This window comes from Pseudophryne corroboree, chromosome 4 (genome assembly GCF_028390025.1).
Source record: "Pseudophryne corroboree isolate aPseCor3 chromosome 4, aPseCor3.hap2, whole genome shotgun sequence".
NCBI lineage: Eukaryota > Metazoa > Chordata > Amphibia > Anura > Myobatrachidae > Pseudophryne > Pseudophryne corroboree.
Window position 1 is genome coordinate 140,107,763 of NC_086447.1, and position 13,732 is coordinate 140,121,494.

Sequence of the window (13,732 nt, forward strand, 5' to 3'; positions counted from 1 at the left end):
TCAGAATACCAATGCTGGAATACAGACCCCCTTCTGAATGCCGACACCGGCATCCAGAAGAGTACAACATCCCGGCGCAGAAATACCAACAGCCGGGATCCCGAACGAGAAGGCACTGGGACGCAAGTCAGATAAGCCAGGGGGAGGAGGGAGGTTTGTTTAAGTTTAGACTGCACATGGGAGGGTTAAGGTTAGGATGCATCCTGGAGGGTTAGGCTGTGGGGAGGGTGGTTAGCGCCAGGGGGTTGGGTAGAGGGGGGACACCCCTTACTCACCCCTTTTGGCTTATTAACATCAGGATCCCAGCGTCAGTATTACGAGCACCGGGATCCCAGTGCTGACAAAACATACTACTCCCCTGCAAAAACAGCAATGTCCCTTTCTGTAAAGTGCTGGTACCAAGGTCCTACAGAATACCATCACTTTACAGATCTGGACATTGCCATTTTTCGCCCTCTGATGAAGTGATCCACAAAATGCGTAGGGACATGGCCTGTCTGACGTGAACTTGCTGCCCGGGTCTGGTCTTCGCGTTGCACATGCGTGAGGTGTCCGGAGGAGCCGCAGTTTGGTACATGAGCTGACGGCACGGTTTATGGTCCCAGCACCAGGGCACCAGTGGTTTTCTGGTTTACCGTGGATAATAATGTATATGTGTACATCATGTGGTAACCAGTCCACAGGGGTAAGGAACTCGCTACGAGTCAGACATTGTTGTACCTGGATATTTTGCCTGGTTGATTTTATTGTAATAAAACTGATCTACACTATGAGCGTTCTAATTCCTTGTATTTTGTAATTATATATATATATATATATATATATATATATATATACTAGCTGAATACCTGTATTATGGAATTTCAAGTATAATCACAAAGAGATGAAAATTGCTGGTATTTGTGCAATTATAATACTGATTTTAAAAAATGTATACATATAAAACCCCAAATAACACATATAAGAATTGTGATATATATGAATAAAATCAACAAATTACTAAAATGCAATTAATAATATATTAATTATTATTATTATTATTTTTATATTGGCTTGCCACTTTAATTTTGAAGGACTTCCTTGTAAACTACATTTTCAGTCTTTCCTTCATGCTGGAGAACGGCCAGGCTGTTAGAGGAGCTGACTCTGGAACAGGCAGTCACTCCTCAGATCCATACCAGCCACTTTCACACTCTGCCCCTGAGCTTTGTTAATGATAATGGCAGAGCAGTCCTTTACCAGGAACTGCAGCCATATGAACTGGAAGTGTTAGTCTGATGGGATCAGAGGAATTATCGGAAGAAGACATCCTCTCCCTGACAGATGCCTGTGAATATGGGCCCTCATTCCGAGATGATCGTAGCTGTGCTAAATTTAGCACAGCTACGATCATTCACACTGACATACATGGGGATGCCCAGCACAGGGCTATCCCGCCCCGCATGTCAGTGCTACCCCCTCCCCTGCAGAAGTGCAAAGGCATCGCACAGCGGCGATGCCTTTGCACTTCAAGAGTAGCTTCCGACCAGCGCAGCTTTAGCGTGCTGGCCGGGAGCTACTCGGCGTTCCCCGGCCGCAGTGGCTGCCTATGACGTCACACAGCCACTGCGGGCAGCTCCCCGCATGGTCCGGCCACGCCTGCATTGGCCAGACCGCGCCCACGAAACGGTGGCCAGACGCCGCTGTTCTGCCCCCTCCCGCCCAGCGACTGCCTCTACCTGTCAATCAGGCAGAGGCGATCACAGCCCAGCTATGGCCATCGGCTGTCTGGCATGCGCCAGCACACTGCGGTGCCGGCGCATGCGTAGTGGGTTCCCGTTCGCTCGGCTGCGATAAAAAGAAGCGAGCAAGCGGGTCAGAATGACCCCCATCTTCGCTTCAGTTACATGTTTGTGCAGAGTCTTCACCTGCAGCCTGTTACCATTACAAAGTTTGGGTGGATTCAAGTTTCATAAAAGCACTATGAGGGCACCAACCTTAAGATAGAGTACAGAGTGATGAATGGTGTCCCTTACCTCCACCATAGAATCAACAGACTAGTACCTAAACATATCAGTAGCCAGCTTCTTCAACAGACTGTTAACTGCTGAGTCATTTGGTGGAGTGAGGATAGCCTTCTCCCTCAGCCAAGAGAAACTTTTACCTCCATTCTCGTTCAAGGCCAGGTAGATCCTCTCAGTCAAAGTGTACAATAAATTACAGAGGTTTTCCGGAATACAGACTCTTTCCCCCTCCTCCACCAACTTGTCATCCCCTATTTTAAGAAGTAATTCAGAAAACTCCTCTGCTTTCAAGTCGCCTATAAGGTGCACTCGCATGTTGACCCTCAAGGATGTTGACACTTGGCCATGAGTCGGATGACTTGAGACATGCCCTGACCATGTCAGAGCATGTCCCCCATGGCACAACAGGTAAGGTCTATCTGAAATCTCCAGTCAGCAGCACCGTCACCTCACCCATCAGATCGATGGCGGTCATTAGAACGACATGAGTTAGGTCTACATACAATGGGTCGACCACGTTTGGTTGACATGCATTAGGTCGATGTGATCACTAGGTTGACATGGTCATTAGGTTGACATGTACTAGGTCGACATGGCAAAAGGTTGCCACGAGTTTTTCACTTTTTTTTTGATCCACGTGGACTACAATTGGGAACAGTAACCTGTGCTGAGCGCAGCGGTAGCAGAGCGAGGCACTTTGCTCAAAGCATGGCGAGCAGAGCGAGTCATGCGAGGGGACACAGTAGACTAATTGGGGTTTCCCGTCACTTTTCAAAGAAAATGACACCCAAAAAGTAAAAAAAACTCATGTCGACCTTTTTCCATGTCGACCTAGCACATGTCGACCTAATGACCATGTTGACCTACTGATCATGTCGAACTAATGCATGTCGACCAAATGTGGTCAACCCAATGAATGTCGACCTAACTCATGTCGACCTAATGAGTCACACCCCCATCAGACGGGTGCAGCTCCTGATGTCCTGGAGAATCCAGTTAAGAGCCTCAATGTCCCTCTTGTTCCCATGGTGCACTCGTCCCACACGATAAGCTTGACCTCTCAAAGTACCTAAGCCTTGTCACTTTCCTTAGAGATGTTGCAGAGCGCTGACTCCAAATAGTTCAGATTGAGAGGCAACTTGAAGGCAGAGTGAGCTGTCTTGCCGACATTTAACAAAGTTGCAGCGATACCTGTGGTAGCAACAGCAATGGCTATCTTCCTATTGCTCCTGACTTTAGCTAACAATAGATTAATCCAAAGGGTTTTTCCGGTCCCACCAGGAGCTTCTAAAACGAATAGCCATTTACTGTCTGAGACAATGCTGTCTGTGACCTCATCATAGACCTTCCACTGTTCAAGATTTAGCTTTGCAAAATTTTCAGCAACTGTCTCAGAGAGCTGGACTGGATCGTAAGACAGCTCCCTTAGATGCTCGTGGTTGGCTGTGATGACTCCTTGCTGGCAATGTAAGACCAAAGTGTTGGAGAGTGTGGCCAGACATGGAGAAGACAACATCTTCAAGCAGAGCTAGGCAGCGGTTGTAAATAATGTCCATGATGTGCTTGACATTGCTGAACTCTCTGCGAGACTGTCTTGATATTTTTCCCACAATACCACAGAAACCCCAACCTGGAAAAACACCAACATGATGGTGAACAGGTCCCGGATTTTGTGAGGAGAATCTGACAGGGAAGCTTCATCTAGTGTGCATTCCCAGTCATGTAGGGTGCACTATTCCAGCAACAGTTTTGAGATCACCGAATGACTTTGGACCTCGGATTTCATGCAACAGAAGGCATAAGTAGTAGCACTCAGCGTCGCCGGGATGGACGGTGTACACTCTACCTACAGATGTGTCCTCTTACATCTTTGCTCCATGTGCTACAAGTTGTGTTACACATAACGCGTGATTGCCATGTGACTCGGTAGCGCAGAGCGTCTTTGTTGTGTTTTTGTCTGCAAAAATGCATCTCAGAGGCACAGTAATGGAATAGGAAAATGATATGTGGCATGCCTATATTCTCTGTGATTGCGACAGTATTTGCATGCAAAATGTTATGCTACAGTGTTTTCATTTAAATGTAATTTCGGATGCAGATAGAGCCGCAATTACACACAGAATATAGGCATGCCACATATCATTTTAATCAGCAGAAGTTGTGTGTGTCCTATTACATTACTATGCATCTAAGACACATTTTCACAGAGAAAAAAACGCAAAAAAGATGCTCAGTGCTACCGAGTCCCGTCACGGCATTGCGCAACTTCAAGGGCTGTTAAGCGTGACTGCAGCAAGGATGTAAGAGGACATATCTGTAGAACTTGATCTTTCTTCACACCTGGATGACCTAGCACAGGCTTTCCTTGTTTCCTCCTGCAGAACTTGTTGTTCTTTCACACAAAGCACAAAGAAACTTCACAGTAAAGGAGAGTTCTTGTGAAGGTGTTGACTTTGTTGAGACCAAAGAAGGCTAAGAGTGTACTTTCCGGAGGGTTGTTGTTATGTTCAATAACATTTTGTTCAGTAAAATATACTCTGCCCATTCTCCAAATGGACAGCAAGATGCAGGACAGGAGGAAACCGTTCATGAATGGGGAAGCACAGGATCCACCAAAATGCTTCAGAGATGCTGATGTACCGCCCTGTCTCATACCTTGGGGGTAATTCACATATGATCACAGCAGCAAATTTGTTAGGAGTTGGGCAAAACCACGTGCACTGCAGGTGTGGCAGATTTATCATTTGCAGAGAGAGTTAGATTTGGGTGGGTTATATTGTTTCTGTGCAGAGTGAATACTGGATGCTTTATTTTTACACTGCAATTTAGATTTCAGATTGAACACACCCCACCCAAATCTAATTCTCTCTGCACATGTTATATTTGCTCCCTCTGCAGTGCACATGGGCCCTCATTCCGAGTCGTTCGCTCGGTATTTTTCATCGCATCGCAGTGAAATTCCGCATAGTGCGCATGCGCAATATTCGCACTGCGACTGCGCCAAGTATCTTTGCTATGAAGATAGTATTTTTACTCACGGCTTTTTCATCGCTCCGGCGATCGTAATGTGATTGACAGGAAATGGGTGTTACTGGGTGGAAACACGGCGTTTTATGGGCGTGTGGCTGAAAACGCTTCCGTTTCCGGAAAAAACGCAGGAGTGGCCGGAGAAACGGGGGAGTGGTTGGGCGAACGCTGGGTGTGTTTGTGACGTCAAACCAGGAACGACAAGCACTGAAATGATCGCACAGGCAGAGTAAGTGTGGAGCTACTCTAAAACTGCTAAGTAGTTTGTGATCGCAATATTGCGAATACATCGGTCGCAATTTTAAGATGCTAAGATACACTCCCAGTAGGCGGCGGCTTAGCGTGTGTAACTCTGCTAAATTCGCCTTGCGACCGATCAACTCGGAATGAGGGCCATGGTTTTGCCCATTTGCTAACAAATTTTCTGCTGCGATCAGATCTGAATTAGGCCTTTTGTCACCTCATCCAGCTCATTTTCAACAGTGAACGCTGCCTAGTATGACCCTTTGTTGACATATTTGTAGATATGTTTGATGGATTTAACAAAGTTACAAAACTTAACATTAATATGGGCTGAGAAGGAGTGAGACAGAACAGAACTGTAAGGCAGCACCCAACAATTGTCAATTTCTACCCCGTTGATGTCAACTGTGAACCCACCATCTGTAGGGGACCACCTGTGGTACTGAGGGTAGCCATCCTCCCCGGTTTGCATGTTGCTGATGATGGGCCGAGGGTACCTCTTGCTGCATGACCCATTAATCATGCAGGTTGAATTTATGTTGCGACTACCACATGGGCCATGTATCATGGTCGACTTGACAATCTCATGAAGGGCTGAGTCCAGCTCGGGGATTTCAGCACAAATCACTTGGTCAATCATCGATGCCTTAATTTTATCTCTCAGCTACAACAGAATGTGTACAAGGTGGAGACCTCGTTTCTGCCATTTCACAGAGAAAATGTGACACCTGGTTGGTCCGAAAACTCATCATTTTGTAAGGAGTTTCACCATCTGTTTGACCTTTAGATGGAAAACCCACGCTACAACATCATGCCCGTACTGAGATTTTTGACCTTGTTTCAAGAACTCCATGATTTCTTGCCATTTCGGATTGCATATGAATTTAATGAAAAGATCAGGACGTTCCAAATGGCCCACATAGGACATAGCATCTTGAGTTCTTTCATGCATGTAGCAGGGTCCTCCAGTAAAACTTGACGGCAATACCACCATCTTGCCCAGTTCAGACAACTTACCATCAGCTCTCCTGATGGCATCCTTCAGGTGCACATAATCCTCACTTATCAATTTTTTTCTGGTTGTTATGGATTAATTTTAATCTTTCCATTTCTATCTTCACATACATATCAACCAGAAACTGATTGAGAAGGTTTCTGAATGAGCTCTTCCCTTCATGCTTCATCAGCCGATAGCTGTAGAACTCTGCAGGTGAAACTGTCTTCTTAAGAGGTGCTTTAATGTTGAGGTTGCACCGAGTAATGTCAATGGAATAGCCATTCTCTCCATGGCAGAACATAAGCAGGTACTGAAAAGCGGCGTAGGCGCGCAGTGACATGCGGTGGGGTGAGGCAGGTGAGGCAGAGCCTTTCCTGTCATACTAATGTTTGTGCCAGAGGTTTGACTGTATAAAGTATATGAAAAATGCAGAGAATTTGTTTGAAATATCTTCTTTGTATTATTCTAATCATTTTTAAGCCAAAACTCTGAAGGAAAACGTCTATGGCAGGTGAGGCAGTACCTCACCTGTGTATCCTTTCCACACATCTCTGATTAAAACTCACCAAATTTCCAGGAGTTTATACTGCTGAACCTGTGTATAATGCCCAGATGTACCTTTTGGCTCATATATTTCATGTAAATATGGCTCTGGTGCTAGCCAATGCCTCCTGAGCCATTTAGCTCACTGCACGTCCCTGTAGGTGAGGTGTGTCTCGCTGATCCATACCAGCCGGCTATCTCTACTGTGTAGCACGATATCTCTCCTCTCAAACACCTGGCCCACAATCACCAGAGCCACTTTGTTAGTGATGGGAGCATTGATCATGACTTGGAAGTCTGTCCCTTGGGAACAGAGTCAACAGCAGCTTTAAAGTCCTTGATGTACTTGTTATGTTCATGCAGCAACTTCTGGAGTTGACCAACCTGTTCTGGCTTAACACCTGTAAAGTATCCACAACAGATGTCTCTCTGGTTGTCATCCTCATCAACAAAGTATATCTGAAGGAATGAAGACTGCTGTTCAGATGCCAACATCAAGCTCCCTATTCTGTGATAGACCTGCCCCTGAACCTTGAATGTTGGCATGAAATTAATTCACCTCCTTTGCTCCAAAAGATGTTTTTTGGAAGCACCCATTGTACTTCAAGATACTAGAGACAAAATGCTCAGACTCTGGGTGCTGATGGGTGAGGAGGCTGTGCAGAGTTTCAGGATACTGTTATAAGGCAGACAGCTGGACTTTGCCATTACCACAGCACATGTCGTGGCTCTCTTCTTTCCACTTCTTAACATGGCACCAGCTACAAACCGACTGAGGCCCAACATCGACAGTCTTGTCCTTAGCGTAATGAACTTGGGGGTCATACTTGAAACCTGGTAGATTTTTAATGGTCCAAGGCAGTAGTTTAATCTGAAACCTTTTTTCATTTTACTTAGTTACAGCTGCATGGTTAACTTCTGTTTATTTTTTCTGAATCATTTTATACTGCTATCCTATGAACATCAGAATGATTTTGAGTATATTTTTTAGCTGCATTCCTAGCTTCTTTTTTGCAAATAGCGCCCGTGAATCTTTTCCTGCCCTTTTTTCCTCTCTTTCCTTTACATGCGGTCCGAGTGTCATCAGAAGTGAGATCAGCTGACAGAGCAGTACCGGGTTGATAAAGCACGGAGAAGAACTGACACAGTTCTGATGGGGGGCTGAAGAAGGATAGGCATGGTTCACATTCCATAGGCTTACTTGTGGTAGGATGTTGTTGAGAAGTGGTAGCATCAAAGTGCCCCTCCATGAAGCCATCTGAGAACACACCAAAACAATAAATGGATTATATTGTACGGGAATCTGTAGTCTCTGTCTTATTTTCTGGACAATGGGATATATCTAAAGTTAACTGGTTTGTTTATCACAAAAATCAGCAATTAGACGTACAACAGGACATGCTTCGCTCACCACTGCCAATCTTTGTCAGACCTAAACTCCGGAGGGCCTTCACTAGATTAATGCTGTCAAAAGGCTGATGCTGAGGAGAAAAATGTGCCTCCTTCTCTGCCCTGTCTCGTCTTTGATGCTGCCCTGCTCAGTGCTGTAAATACTGGGATGACAGTCCAAGCTCTACCCAGTGTATGTTAAATATGTAAGGTTTGCAGGGACAGGCCAACTCTATTCCAAAGGACCCTAGGTCTCTTTGCTTAACTTCTTGCTCTCCTTAGGGCTCCTCCTTTGAGGTAAAAAGGTAAATATTTTTGCACAACACTTAAGGTCACCGGGAGAGCTGTCGATACCCTTTTCACTGCAGATAGGCAGTTGCTGACTATCAATCTTTCATTTAATGCATTTAAAAGTGAAAACATCTATTTTTCCTTTCCTCCTATTGCTTTCTGAGAGGTTCGGCAATGTTTAGTTCAAGTGACAGGTTTGCCTCTGATAATTGAGACACTATCCTCTACTGACTGGAAATAGGTTGGTTAAGTACTTATATCTGAAATCTATATACTGTATATAATAGGCAAATACCACTGACTCATCACAAAATCCCCTGAACCATAAGGCTGCACTTCCTTGCCAGTGGCAGTTTTAGAGCAGTCCAATATTCAAATAGGGGAGCCACACACAGCGATGTTTGACAGAGTTTAGGGGTGGCAGTTGATGTGGTGCCCCTATTTGAATAATGGAGTGCTCTGTAGGTGGTTATGGTTAGGCTGCAGTAAAGGAGGGTTAGGTTTAGGGGGTAATGCGGTGAGGGGTAGCTTCCTTCCCAACCCCTGTCAGGATTCTAAACTGTGGGATGCTGCAGTCGGTGTTTTGACTGCCTCCATCCTGCCAGCGGGCATTTTAACCCCAACCCAAAGTAACCAGCTGTCTATTTCTTGATGCCACGTGAATGTTGGGTCTGTAAATGGACCATTACATGAATGTGAATAGTATGGGCTAAGTTTACTAAGTGGCGGTTTTGGTGTAATTTAGAAACGGAGGAAACCACTGTCAATTGACAGCAGTTTCTACATCTAATTGATAGCATTTACTATGCAGCAGTATTAGCTTTAAATTTAATCTACTGTTTCAATGGTTTCAACATAACAATCTGCCATGGCGTGTTCTGTTTGGCAGTGTTTTTTTATTGAACATCAGTTTCCGACTGTTTCTAAATGACATAAAAAACACTGCTTAGTAAATTTATCCCAAAGTCTATTTAAGGTGTAGAGCTTCCTTAGCTGATTCTGTTAATGACATATTTTCCTCCTCAAGGTAGATGACTACAGTTGGTTGTTTTCTACTGTACTTGACCAGCTTACTTCTGTGCCTGCCAATATGTCATCACAGAGTGATTTGAGTGTAGAATTTCCAGACTTGGTAAACTCTGTTCTCAAGGAAGATTTACCTTGAGTCCTGTTGGAGAAAGAGCGCTATATAAATAAAATTATTATTACTACAGATTGAGTATCCCTTATCCAAAATGCTCGGGACCAGAGGTATTTTGGATATCGGATTTTTCCGTATTTTGGAATAATTGCATACCATAATGAGATATCATGGTGATAGGACCTAAATATAAGCACAGAATGCATTTATGTTTCATATACTCCTTATACACACAGCCTGAAGGTCATTTTAGACAATATTTTTTATAACTTTGTGTATTAAACAAAGTGTGTGTACATTCACACAATTCATTTATGTTTCATATACACCTTATACACACAGCCTAAAGGTCATTTATTACAATATTTTTAATAACTTTGTGTATTAAACAAAGTTTGTGTACATTGAGCCATCAGAAAACAAAGATTTCACTATCTCACTCTCACTCAATAAAGTCCGTATTTCGGAATATTTCGTATTTCGGAAAATTTGGATATGGGATACTCAACCTGTATTATTAGTATTATTATTATTTATGTATCTTTGAATTATGTTGACTGCTTCCTAGTGCTGTCTTCCAGGATTAGTAGTAAATTGTATTACTCTGCTTGCTGCATGTGTGATGTCATGGTGAGTTCCAACACTTGCATACAGTAAATGCCCCAAAGAGTTTTGATGAGTAATTTTCTTCATACTTTCTACTTCTTCTTTGCTTATTGGTGAAATAACCTTAGTTAGTGTCAGGCCTTTGTGAATGGGAGCACTTACTGGATTAGCATCTGAAATTCCTTACTTTGTAATTATATTTTCAATGTAGGTATGCTGATCAACAAATATGATCCCTTTCTCTTGATCTTGATTGATTCTCAGGCCCAGTTAGTGTTCAGGACCTAAGGAGCGTATTTATTATAGCTTGGAGACAGATAAAATTGAGTGAGAGAGATAAAGTAACAACCAATCAGCCCCTAACTGTCATTTTTCTGTTAAATGTAAGGCAGAAGCTAATTGGCTGGTACTTAATCTCTCACAATTTTATCTCTCTTCGAACTTTGATAAATACCCCCTTAAGTCTGTCATCCTGAACTTTTGAAAATATTGCAAAATATGATGCTTTGGGAGACATTCTCAAAAATGGTGGGAAGATAAAGGCCTATTTACTAAGCTTTGAATGGAGGTAAAGTGGACAAAGATAAAGTACCAGCCAATCAGCTCCTAACTGCTGGTTGGCTGATACTTTATCTCCGTCCACTTTATCTCCATCCAAGGCTTAGTAAATAGACGCCTCAATACCTGAAAACTAAACTAAGATCTATTGACCTCAAGTTTTATATTGGATATACTTAAAAATTGATTACAGATTTAAAAATGATGTAAAACACTCCAAAGCCAGAATACCTTGGATCACCATGAAAAAAAAAGGTACAAAATAATGGGGAGTTGGTTCCCTTTAAAATATTTATTTTACTTGCTAGTGGGAATTTGACATGATGATGTTGTATTCCACTTCTGAGAATATGCTTTTTAGAAAAAGAGGTATATTAGGTTTCTTGCTAGATTTGAACTGTTTAACTTTATTTTTATCTTCACCTTTGAGAATTACTCTGTTTTCATAGACAATTGTTTTTCATTGTGCACACACACAGGACAGTGATACTTTGTTTTCAGGCAGAGAAAATTGTCTCTCAGGCATTAGTGTTCAGATGTGCGCACAAAATGACTTATTTTAATTTAGCAGATAAGTAACTGTACATTTATATTTCCTTGTGACTCACAGTGCACAGTTACATTTCAAAAGTATCCAGAGACAACACTATATTGCTCATTGTATCTGTAGTGTGAAGTTCACATATGAGAAATGTGAGAGCCTAAAATAAATACTACATGACCCTGAGATGTGTGAAGACCCTTGGGAGTAGAGAAAATGAAATGCCTATCAGTCTCTGACACAGCAGAAGCTCCCTTTGCTTGGCAGCTTCATGCTTCATTACACTTGACTGAGATATATAGGTACAGCCTGAGGCAGTCACTATGGTCTGAGAGTAAGATGCATTCTGGGATATTAAAGTGTCACTTGGTCTTGAATTAGAATTATGTGGGGTAAGGCTTTGATAAATACTAAGATAGATCACATCTCTGCATATCCTTGTTCGTAGCTACTATTGGTGGCTGTCCTATCTTAGATCCCAAAAAAAAACAACAACAGAATTTAAAGAAATAAGAATTAAGTGACACATATTTCCGCCACAGTGCCATTAGGACAGTTTGCTGTCACAAGAACATACGAATCACAAAATAAAGGATATTACAGTAAGGCTTTCACAAACTTATAGTGCTAATATACACAAGTATATACCATATACCATACATTTACAGCATATACAATGCACTATAATGGATTGCAGACAGCGGACATGTAATTTATAATGCATATTTTTGGATATGGACTCCATAGGAGACACATGAGTGCAGCCAAGCCCCATGTAACTAGAAAAATCTAATCTGTTTAAAAAAAAATGGTCGTTTGTGCTCGCTTCGTCGGACTGTGCCAAACCCATGTGCATCCATTATAAATAGGTTCATATGTGCGAAAATAGACACGATAAGTAGATAACCTACAGTATTCATTTCTAAATTAAAATTTGCCCAGTCTTTCCTTTTTATATTCTTGGACAAAGGGGACACTTTTATTTTACTGCTACAATACCAAATATGTTTGTGCTGTTTGAGATTCCTGTAAAATTCAGCCTGCTATATAAAGCAACACAGGTGGAATATAGTAATGTTACATTTTGTATCTAGGTGATGACTTTTGGAAAGCCATAAATTTAGTTCAGGTCTATCATGAACTTTGACCTTGTTATGTTGGTTATGCCCCCTGTTACATGTTTTTGGCTTTGGCCTGTAACATTGACCGTGATCAGGTGCATGCATGAGACTGTTAGTGAGACTCCATGACTTTGATTTGTTTTCTGTCCCTGTGGAATATATAGGTCTGAACTCTTATTGTGCATTTGGCGCTTCTCTGTAGCCTGAGGTTTTTTTTTTAAATATCTGCACTACAAGTTATGCACAGTAATAGCTGTATGACTGTTTTCGGGTTATTGCATTTTTTATATTGGACACAAAATTGTATAATACACACAAAATGGCATATTTTATACACACATTATATAGAATAGCTAGCAGGCATAGCTCATGTGTTTTCTGTGCTTTCTATGGGGTATATTTACTATAGGTTGATTTTCATTGATGGTCATCGATCTAAATCAATGTTCTATTTCCAGGGCTAAAATATACATTTACTAAAATTTTTAAATTAATACAAAAAACAATCTGTTAGTAAATATGTGTTTTAGCCCCTGAAATACAACATCAATTAAGATCTATTTTCATCTTTTTATAAAGGATGAAAATTGACCTTTGGTATATATACCCTTACAGTATATATTTTTTTAACAACTTTTTTTTTTTAAATTTATGGCATTCACTGCTGTACATGTTGTGCACTTTAATATTAGGGTTAATCTAATGTAAGTATGGATGGACATTGTTGTCATGTGCAAACATACAGGTATTATAGTGTACTATAGCCAGCACTGTTTTCAATAGAGCACCCTGTGCTGGCCCCACCCCCGAGTATGTGATGTCATGATGTCACAATGAGGGGTGGGGCTGTCAGCAACAGAGCAGAGCTTCCGCAACGTCCGTGTGATGCTCTGACCTGCTCTTAGTTGACTTGCTTTTTAAATTTACCTGTAGTTAATGATCTGAACTGTTTTTTAGTACTATACTATTTTTATGTTCACTTTTTACTAGTAAAGCATACATACAGTACTGTACAATATAATTGACATTGACATTGCAGAATGATTTAAAATACAGTATGAATTAACACATACTCTTATGGCACAGTATTGTGTCTTACTTACTTTAGTGATTTAGTTATCAGTTGCCATTTACATGTGTCATGGATGCCTACAGGGTCCTTGAATTTCTAAGCTGCAGCAAACAGTCTAAGCTGCCTATTTAATAATTCAGTAAATCCACCAAAAATGTCTGTTTTTAGAAGATTGCTGCATTTTTGAGCACCAGGGGTAC